This window comes from Triticum urartu, chromosome 3A (genome assembly GCF_056163025.1).
Source record: "Triticum urartu cultivar PI428250 chromosome 3A, HENAU_Tu73, whole genome shotgun sequence".
Taxonomy (NCBI): Eukaryota; Viridiplantae; Streptophyta; class Magnoliopsida; order Poales; family Poaceae; genus Triticum; species Triticum urartu.
In genome coordinates this window covers 72,702,722-72,713,944 of record NC_141875.1, presented here as the reverse complement: position 1 = coordinate 72,713,944, position 11,223 = coordinate 72,702,722, and positions in this window count along the sequence as shown.

The following is an 11,223-nucleotide window of genomic DNA, read 5'->3' as shown; positions in this document are numbered from 1 at the left end:
TCACCGCTGGAGTTCCTGTTCACCAGTGGAGTTCGTGGCGGCCGGAGCTCGGAGACGAGGAGGGAGAGGCCGGAGTGGCGGAGGAGGCGGCGCCGGCGACGAGGCGGCGGCCAGAGGCGGTGAGGGGCGGCGGCCGGCGACGAGGTGGCCCGGGGCGGAGCTTGCCCCGGCCGGAAATGGTGCGGCGGCGGCGGGCTTCGATGGCGGCGGGGCTCGGGCACCCGGGGCTGGCGAAGACGAGGCGGGGAGGAGGCGAGGGCTCTGGCCCGAGCGGCGGAGAGGCGGGCCCGCTCCGGGCCTGACGGGCCGGCGGGAGTGGCGGCGGTGATGTGGTCTGCCCGCGGCACGTGGCGCCCGGTGGTTGGCGGCGGCGGATCCGGACGTTGTCCGGCGCGTGTCGAACACGTCCGGCGGCGGCGGAGATCTATTTTTCTAGGGTTAGGGGTGGATTGAACCGCGAATTTTTGGAGGGGGTTGTATATATAGGCATAGAGGGAGCTAGGAGAGTCCAAATGAGGTGCGGTTTTCGGCCACGCGATCGTGATCGAACGCTCTAGATGATGGAGCAGAGACTGGTGGGTTTTGGGCCAAATTGGAGGGGTGTTGGGCTGCAACTCGCACAAGGCCTTTTCGGTCCCTCGGTTAACCGTTGGAGTATCAAACGAAGTCCAAATGGTACGAAACTTGACAGGTGGTCTACCGGCAGTAAACCAAGGCCGCTTGGCAAGTCTCGGCCCAGTCCGGAAATGTTTAACTCCCACACACGAAAGAAAGCTAGAAATGACCACCGGAGGAGAACGAAGCGCCGGAATGCAAAACGGACAACGGGGAAAATGCTCGAATGCATGAGATGAACACGTATGCAAATGCAATGCACATGATGACATGATATGAGATGCATGACAACGACAACAACACACGGAGACAGAAACCCGAACCCGAGGAAATAAAATAACTTAACGCCGGAAACAGCAAGAGTTGGAGTACAAATTGGGAAAGTTATATCCGGGGCGTTACACATGTATTCTGCTGCTGTAGCACGACCCTCTTTTGTTGGATATTATGTACTGTTGTTAGTTTGAAGCACTCCTCTGGTTTGAAGGATAGATACCTTCCTGGGATCAAGTGCATATATATATATATATAGGATAACACTATTCTAGTCCTAGGATTAGAATAGTTATTTGGATCACAGCCGGTCTATATAGGGCGCGCGAGGACGTTCCTGAACTTCCAACTCCACGTTCCCCGCCTCTCCCCACTCTCCCCGATTCCCAGCCGCCGCCATCCCCGCCCTCGCGCGCCTCCCCCCTACCGGCGAGCCTCCCCATGGCCGGGTCCAAACCGGCCCCCACGTCTGCGTCCCCCACACCCCGCTGACGAGTCGGCACCATGGACCACGCGATGCGGCGCGGCACCTCCGCCTCCTCCCGGTGAGCCTCTCCCGCCACCACTCTGACTCCTTCCGACGGGGCTCCGCCGCAGCCATGCCTGGATCCGGCCTTCTGCCACCAAAAGGGGCACACCGTCACTTCCAGTATCCCCTCTTCCTCCATGTTGCTGCTGCCCTTCCGGGCCTGCACCGATGACCTCATCCGTCCGACGGCAGGGGTCGCAAGGCTCCGTGCCGGCGACTCCTGGGAAGGGATGAAGTCCAGGGTAGAGTCGCCGCCCCGTCCACGCTTGAGCCCCTCATTGCCCCACTGAACACCGCTGCACAATGCATCCCGTGGCCCGCCGCCGATGCGCTCGAGCATCTCCAATTCTGCTTACTTCATCGGCAAGGGAGGGAGCTCGCGGTGCTGCTCCCTGTAGGTTGTCGGCCTCCTGGGTGGTCAACCTACTCGCCGTCCCCAGCTCACCCCTCGCGCTGGCACAAGTAGAGCACCGCGTCACGCGAGCATCAGCACTCCCGTCCTCCCTAGCATTCTCGTAGTTGGACCTTGCGTTGCTGCTCTCTCCGCCGTGGTGTTTCTTCTCTCTCCTCCTTGTACTTGCTCCAAACTGACGCATGTTGCTGTTGCTATCTCTGCTCTGCTTTCTCTCATGTTAGCCACTGCCGCTGTTCTATATTATTGTTTATGCTGCTGATGTGCTCCATCTCCCTTCGCTTGGGTGTTTGTTGCTCACAACAAGTTTGTGTAAATGCTTGGAGCAGTACTACTATTGAATTTTATTTGATTAACTATATTGAACTATGCATAGTTAGTAAACAATATTAGCTCGTGATCTCTCTCTTTGTCCACTAAACTCTCATACCGGAAGTATTTGAACTTTACTACAAAAATAGTTTTTGTATTTGGTTTCTAAAAAATGCAGTTTGATGCCACTCCTATATGTGACCGATGCACTGGTTTCAGCAGTATTATACTTCTGACAAATGTGTGAAATGCAGGTCCGCCCTCATAGTTCGGACCCGAGGCCATTCCAAATAAGCAGCAACCACATGGCGAGGCAAGTAATGCGGCCAGGGAAATTTCGCGAAGCAACAGTCTGGAAGTTCAGAGACGATATAATGATAAAAGTTGTGGCCCGTCATTGTTTTCTTACACCTAAACAGCTACCCTGTTCTATTAGTGCAAAATTCTTCTATTTTGGATATACGAATATGGAATAGATCACTGTTTAGATTTCTGTTTCCTGTATTCTATTGATAGCATGTCCGCGTGCTAGCACTTGGTCCATATATAACTGGATTGGTATGCGGAAAAACCTGAAAGGTACACATGTTACATGTAGAGGTATGGGAAGTACGAAAAGTTTAGTTCATAGTTATGTCATAATTTATCTCTCTAGACAGGTCCGATACAAAAAAAATTGGCATGTCAGATACAGAAACATCTGAAGTTTGAAAAGATAGCAGACTGGAATAGAAAACAGGAGAACTTTGTAACAAAATAGTAGTTGAAATACAGTTTGTGTGATATATGCAAAATTAGATCAAGAAGAAAAGACGATAACACTGAATGTCTTTGTGTGATGCTGGCAGAGTACTAGTTGTACACGTGGTGGGCATGTATGGGAGGAGTGTTTGGTTTTTCCTTTATTTCCTTTTGTGTGAGTACTACTAGTCCACTTCTATACTATTCTTTCTTTCTGTAAAAGGTTCAGTTTGACCACCGTATGTTAAAAGGAGTCTACTCACTTGCGAGTGCAGCATACCCTCGACTCGAGTAACAAAAACTATCAGATAAAAAAGATTACTTTGAAAAGTTACAGGACACGAAAAATCAGAAAAGTTAACATGGCAAAACCTAAGAAGTTTGGAACTTCAAAATCCATTAAGTTGGGATAAAACTAAAAAAGCTTTGTTTGTAAAATCACATTTTTCCAGTTTCTAAAAAAACAAAGAGTTCAAATTATAATAATGCATAATTTCAATGTTTATTTAAAAAATGTATCCCCCCTCCCAAGTGCAGTAAAAAAAAGTTGTGTGATTGATAGTCTTTGTTCATATGTCTACTAGAATTGGATTTTTAAAGAAGTTCAAATTAAAAAATATAAGAAGTTATATATATTAAATAAAGATGAAATATGTTCAGAAAAGAAACCATAGAATTTCAACTAGGGAGTTCAAATATGTCATAAAATAAAATTCACTTACCAAAATAATATTTTGATAAAAAATACAAACAAGAAGTTCAAATTAAAAAAATAGATAGTTTGGGATTCATAAAAAACTCTGACTTTTCTTGTTACTAAATAATAAACCAAGAAGTTCAATTTCAAAAAATATAGCAGTTCAATATTTATTAAAAAAAATCAATATTTTCCTGATACTAACGAATAAACCAAGAAGTTATGTTGGAAATAACCAAGAAGTTGTACGATGTTTATTATAAAAGTAGGATTTTTTTTCCGTTACAAATGAATAACACCAAGAAGTCCAAATAGAACAGGGAAAATCGACCATGAAGATCAAAAAAAGAGTCAAAATCATGTTTATTTAAAAATCAAAAACAAAAACATTAATCATAAAATAAAAATTGTGAAGTTCACATTAAAATAACAGGGAAGTGCAAAGTATATTAAAACCTATGATTTAGAAGTTCAAAAAACAAAACCAAAAAACAATGTCATTTTGGGCATTTTCCCCAATACTAAATATAAAAACCAAGAAGTTCAATTTTAACAAATGAAGTAGTTCAATGCATATTAAAAACTCAGATTTTTCTTGTTACTAAATAATAGACCAAGAAGTTCAATTTTTAAAAGCAGAGCAGTTTGATATTTATTTGAAAACTCAATTTTTTCCGGTTACTAAAGAATAAGACCAATAAGTTCTATTTGAAATAATGAAGAAGTTTTATTAAAATAAACTTAGAAGTTCAAATTTAACGAAGGGGCTCGATGTCTATCAAAAAGTAGGATTTTTTTCGTTACTAAAAGAAATGAAACCAGGAAGTCCAAATTAAAAAGATGGAGAAGTTCGATGATTATAACTCAGATTTCCCTCGTTATTAAAGAATGGAAAATAAGAAGTTCAAAAATTATATAACAAGAAGTTCAACATTTTTAAAAAAAATAGAGCACTTCAAAATTTCATAAAAAAGATTAAGAAAAAAACCACGAAGTCCATATTAAAAAGATGGAGAAGTTCGATGATTGTAGAAAACTCTGATTTCCCTCATTATTAAAGAATGAAAACAAGAAGTTCAAAAATAAAATAACAAGAAGTTCAACTATTAAAAATAGAGCGCTTCAAAATTTCAAAAAAAGGATTAAAAATTCATTAAAAAAACTCATATGTTTTCATGTAATCGAGAGAAGTTCAGATTAATAACTGCCAGAAGTTCACGTACTACACGGTGTGCATTTTGTATTAAAAAGAATAAAAAAAGCAAAGACTAAAAGTTTGTGGATATAAGTTCAAGTCCTCCGTCGGAGAAATTTTAAAAAATATTGTGAGAGAGGTTTATACAAAAGAAATACCATTTGTGTAACACTTGACGAATGGATGAGAAAATTACAAATGAAAAATACGTCACAGAAGTTCAACGTAAAAACAGCAGGAAGTTCACCTACTACATTGAATGAATATCAGATGAAAAACATTTAAAATCATCGCGAGTATGAAAAAATGATCAACACGGGAAAGTTGCGTGTTTACAGCAGCTTTCCACTGGTATATGACTTGCTCAATTCCGGTGAGTGGATGGAGAGCTATGAGAAGTTGATGGAGAGCTACGAGAAAAAAAAACACATAAAAAAATAGAGTGAAGTTCAAGTAGACATGCTGAGAAGTTCAGGTTCTTCACGCGGTGCATTTTTGAAGAATCTGTTTCGCGATAAAGGCAGAACGAATGATCTCGCCATTTTCGAAATTACTTGAAAACGGCCAGGATTCAGAGAAAACCATCAACATGAAAAAGTTTCGCATTTTCTGTAGCTTTTCAGCGGTATATTATTTGCCCCATTCCGATAAAGTTTGTAGAAATTACGTCAAAAATACGTTTTTAACCATTTTCAAAATTTACATAAAACCATAATGAATTAGGAGAAACAATATATACAAAAAAGTTTCGCATTTCTTCAAGATTTCCAACGCCATATCATTTGCTGCATTTGGATGTACGGTTAAAAATTAGCTCGAAAATACGAACTCGGTGCAACTTGTACCGTTTTCTAAATTACTTTTAAACCATTCAAAATTAGAAAACACTTATAAAAAAGTAGCGCATTTTCATAATCTTTCGAACGCCATATTATTTGCCTTAATTGGATTAGCCGCTTAGAAATGGCGTCAAAAATACGAACTCGTGTGTTCGGTTTGCGAAATTTTATAATTTTCCGAATTACTCTTTAACCGTAGGGAATTAGAGAAAACTTTCCACATGTGGAAGGAGCGGTTTTGCAGCAGCTTTCCAATGCCATATTATTTGTCTGATTCCGATAAACGGTTTAAAAATGCGATCAAAAATACGATTCACGTTTTTTGTATGAAGAAAAGACGATTTTCAAAACTGCTCTTAAACCGCTTACATTTTGCCAAAAATTTAACTTGGGTCATGATACTGATGTCCATAGCTATCCAACGGTATATCGCAAGCCCCATTTGGACACCTTTTAGCTATAGTTCAACCTAGTACTCGGGGAAGGTCAGGCGCGTTACTAAAGAAGTCCATGTTGTGATCAGAAGATTATCCTGATCCCGTGATCAGAATAGTGTTTATGTATATATATATAGATACATATATATATAAGTTAGGCTTCAAGTGCGTACTTGTTAGTTAAACCTATGTATAAATTGTGACACTAAATACGACTAGTAAGTAGTACAGTAGCAGTACTAGTATACGTCGGTCAAATTATTCATGTTTACACATTGAATTGACGTGATAACACGCTGCGCGTGAGGTGACACAAGAATCCCGGCGGCGTGTTCAGGTATTCTGGACTTCAGATTTGGAGTACCACTTATCTGTCGAAATCTTTCATCATTCACTTAAAACAGTTGATTGATCATACATTGAGTACCATAAAACTGGAATTACCGATGCAAGTCGAAGAAGGATTGGCCCGTGCTACCGGCTGGCGTCACGTTCGATCCCATGGATCAGGAGCTGATCGAGCACCTTGAGGCTAAAGTGAGTGCTAACAGCGCGAGATTTCAGTCTCTCATCGATTTCTTCATACCAACCATCGACAGCGAGCATGGCATATGTTACACCCAACCTGAGAAACTTTTAGGTAAGACACCGATCGGCCATCTATTTGCACAAACATATTCCTTTGTTCATAGCTCTATTTTTCTTGTTAGACGCAGACCTGGTGAAGCAATTACAATTTGACAGTTAATAAAAAGTGAAACAAGTGACTGCAACATGCCAAAGATGTTATGAAAATGCCAACTAGGTACACTAAAATATGTATTCAACAATACTGCAGGTATCACACTGAGTGGCCTAAGGAAGCATTTCTTCCAGCGCAATTCCAGGGCGTTCAAAAGGGGCGTGTGGACGCGTCGCAAGATATAGTCGGAGTGCGGCATGCACGCGATGTGGCACAAGACCGGCAATACCTTGCCGGTGATGGTCAACGGCCGGCAGACAGGCAGCAAAAAATATTCTGGTGCTGCACACCAACAAGAACTTTGACCAGCAGAGGACCAACTAGGTGATGCACCAGTACCACCTCGGGGACCTGGAGCAAGAGAAGGAGCGGGAGCTGGTCCTCTGCAAGATTTTCTACCAGACGAACACTAGGGCTAGGAGTAAAAAGATTATAAGTTAGTTTGGTATTGGTAGTTGTACTACCTTGTCGTCCGCAAGTTGGTATTGTTCTTAACGATCTTTTGGTATGAACTTGCATTTTCTTCCAACCATCATGCCGAGGGTCGACGTGGATATAAAGCTGAATCATTTGTTTCGAAACAAATTTTTAGGCACCTGATTTTTATTTGATGGGTAGCATAAGCACCCGCCGTTCGAATTCCCAGTTCTCCAATTTTTTCGAAACAAGTGCATGCACTTATTATCACGATAAAAAAACAATATCCGTGTTGAATCCCAGTTATCAGTCTGTACTTGCAGAATTCTCTCGTTTATTGAGGATGTATATTGTTTTTTCAGGTCGAGCAAGTTTCAACTGGGCTGTAGATTACCCAGGGTTGTTTTGTTTTTAACAGGCCTAGCCCATGACGACAACGGGGCACAAAGATCCAGCAGGTATCTACTGGCCTCTGGCCTGCCAGCGTAAGTTATATTTTGTCTTACAACATCCGCAGGCAGTTTTTTTACTGAATCAAACACACAGCCCAGTTCTATTTTCCTCTTGAAACGCATGTCCTACAACCATTTTCTAATCTCTACCTGTAGGTTTACTAGTTCATATACACATATCATTATATTGAAAACACATAAAATTCCCTTTTCATATTTACATCCTTATTTTTGTTGTTTTTTCCCACCCAACGCTGATTTTTTACCACTGGTTTTCCCTTAAACCAACTAAATTGTCCCATGTCTTATTTGCTTACAAAAACAAAATGATTTTTTTGGCAAATCAATAAGTTCTTAAAAAATGTTTATCATTTCGGGATTACAACAGTTTGGACTCCCCCGAAATATGCAAAATAAGGTTGGACTTTTTGACCGTGGTCCTGGGCAGAAAATGGGCTGTAATAAATTACTTAAGAATTAGCAAATGGGCTGCAAATTATAAAAAATAGCAAATGGGCTTTATGTTGTCTGCCACAGATTTGGAGGCTGACTTGTGGGCCTACTAAGTTCATGCGTACACAAGGTTTCTCAAAAAAGAAACTTAGTCAACAATCGACTCTACCAGCGTCAGACCGTTAGATGTCAATCTAACGGCGATCATGCTTCTTCAGTCTCTGATCTTCCTGCCCCAGCCGCCCAAACCAGCGCTGTCGGAACCGCCTGCTCCCGCCTCCCCTGGCCGGCAGTGCTGCTGGGAAGGCCTCATGGCCCCATCATACTCGCATCCCTGGCCTGTCTATCCCTCTACTCACCCAGACCTCCTGTTATTTTCCGGTGACGGCAGCTGAACCAGTCAACCCTCGTACTCTCCACCGCGTGGGCAGCCACTGTTGTGTCTTCCCCGGCTCCGTGTCGTTCCCTTCGTAGGCCTCGCCGTCGTCCACCGCCCTGGTGCTCTCGGCGCGGCGTGGTCAATGATGTCCATCCAATGGTCGTAGTGCTTCTTCAACCTCTGGTATTCTTGCCCCAGCCGCCCAAAGCAGCGCCGGTCGTGCCGCATGCTCCTGCCTCTCGTGGCCGGCTGTGCTGTCGCGGAGGCCTCACCGTCCCCATACTACTCCCACCGCTGGCCAGGCCATCCCTCCACTCACCCACTCCCCCTGTTATTCTGCGGCGACGGCAGCCTCACACCGCAGCTGACCAGTGAACCCTCGTACTCCTCTCCGCGTGGGCATCCACTGCCGCGTCTTCCCCGGCTCCATGTCGTCCCCTTCCTAGGCCTCGCCATCGTCCACCGCTGTGGTCCTCTCGGCGCGGTTTGGTCAATGTGGTCAACGACCGACTTCCATCGGAAGAGTACTATACGTGGAGAGCCTGACAGCTGGGTCCACGACAGCCGCAAGGAAGTGCCTCTTTATTACGCGCAAAATAATTATTCCTCCACCTGACAGCAGGGACCCACCAGACGGGCCACCAGTATTTCGCAGAAAAAACGTTTCCCCCTGACTGCTGGGACCCAGCGGACGGGCCACCGTATTTCGCGAAAAAAAACGTTTGCCCCTGACTGCTGGGACCCACCGGACGGACACCCGTATTTCGTGAAAAAAACGTTCCCCCCGCTGTCAGCTCGGACCCACCGGAAGTGCCTCCTTATTATGCACAGAAAAATGAATACTCCCCCTACTAGCTGGGACCCAACCTGGTGGGAGGCTGACTTGTGGGCCTACTAAGTTGACGAGGATGGAGGGCTTTGTCAACTTGGTCAATATGAACGATTCTAGCTCCAGTGACCGTACGATGTCCATCCAATGGCCGTAGTGCTTCTTCAACCTCTGGTCTTCTTGCTCCAGTCGCCCAAAGCTACGCTGGTCGTGCTGCATGCTCCTGCCTCTCGTGGCCGGCTGTGATGCCGCGGAGGCCTCACCGCCCCTACTACTCCCACCGCTGGCCCATGCTATCCCTCTACTCACCCACACCCCCTGTTATTCTGCGGCGACGGCAGCCTCACGCCGCAGCCGAACCAGTGAACCCTCGTACTCCTCTCCGTGTGGGCATCCACTGCCGCGTCTTCCCCGGCTCCGCGTCGTCCCCTTCCTAGGCCTCGCCGTCGTCCACCGCCTTGGTGCTCTCGACGCGGCATGGTCAATGTGGTCAACGACCGACTTCCATCGGAAGAATACTGTACGTGGAGAGGCTGACAGCTGGGTCCACAGCCACAACCTAGTTTTATTGTGATTTGCCAAGTAAGTCGCTTTGTTAGGCCTGTTGGGCTGCAAATCTTTCGAGATGAGGAGAGCTTCATTCGGCTGGCCGAGAAAATGGCCCATCAGTAATGAGAAATGGGTTGTACATTTTTAAAACACATCAAACCGGCAATTAGTTTAAAATATCTTTTTTTTCATTTCGAGATTTTAAATTACATTAATTTTTATGCGTGGAGAATTTGTTGGATTTTATATTGATATACATTTATTTTTAAAATCAGTTTGAATGTGAGTCAAAATTTCGGGATTAAAAACAGTTTGGACCGCACCGAAATATGCAAAATTTCGTTAATTTTTTAACCGTGGCCACAATATGGGCTGTAATGCTAACAAAAAGAATATGGGCTCCAAAAAAACCTTAAGAATTAGCAAATGCGCTCTAAATTATTAGAAATAATGGCAGATGGGTTGTACGTTGTTTTCCACAGATTTGAGGCTTTCCTAAAAAAAGGTTGACGCACAAGCAGTGACTATTGGATGTCCATCGAACGACCGTCGTGCTTCTTCAATCTCTGCTCTTCCTGCTCCAGTCGCTCAAACAAGCGCCGGCGGGACTGCCTGCTCCCTCCTCCCCGCGGCCGGCTGTGCTGCCGCACAGGCCTCACAGCCCCAGCGTACTCCCATCGTTGGCCTAGCCATCCCTCTACTCACCCACACCTGCTGTCATTCTCCGGCGACGGCAGACGAACCAGTAAACCCCCATACAGTTGTACTCCCCTCCGCGTGGGAAACAACTGCCGAGTCTTCCCTGCCTCTATGTCGTTCCCTTCCTAGGCCTCGCCATTGTCCACCGCCCTGGTGCTCTCGGCGCGGCCTGGTCAACGTGGTCAACGACCGACATGCATCTAAAGTGGACTGTACGTGGAGAGGCCGACAGCTGGGTCCACAGCCGCATGCAAGGAAAGGCCTCCTTATTACGCGCAAAATAATGATTCCTCCACCCGACATCAGGGACCCACCAAAAGGGCCTCTGTATTTCGCGAAAAAACGTTACCGCCGCTAACAGCTCGGACCCACTAGCTATATCTTCGCATGCAAGGAAGTGCCTCCTTATTACGCTAAAAAAATGAATACCCCCTACTAGCTGGGACCCACCTTGGTGGGAGTGAGGGAGCCCTGGATTAGGGGGTCTCCGGACAGCCGGACTATATCCTTTGGCCGGACTATTAGACTATGAAGATACAAGATTGAAGACTTCGTCTCGTGTCCGGATGGGACTCTACTTGGCGTGGAAGGCAAGCTAGGCAATATGGATATGTATATCTCCTCCTTTGTAACCGACCTTGTGTAACCCTAGC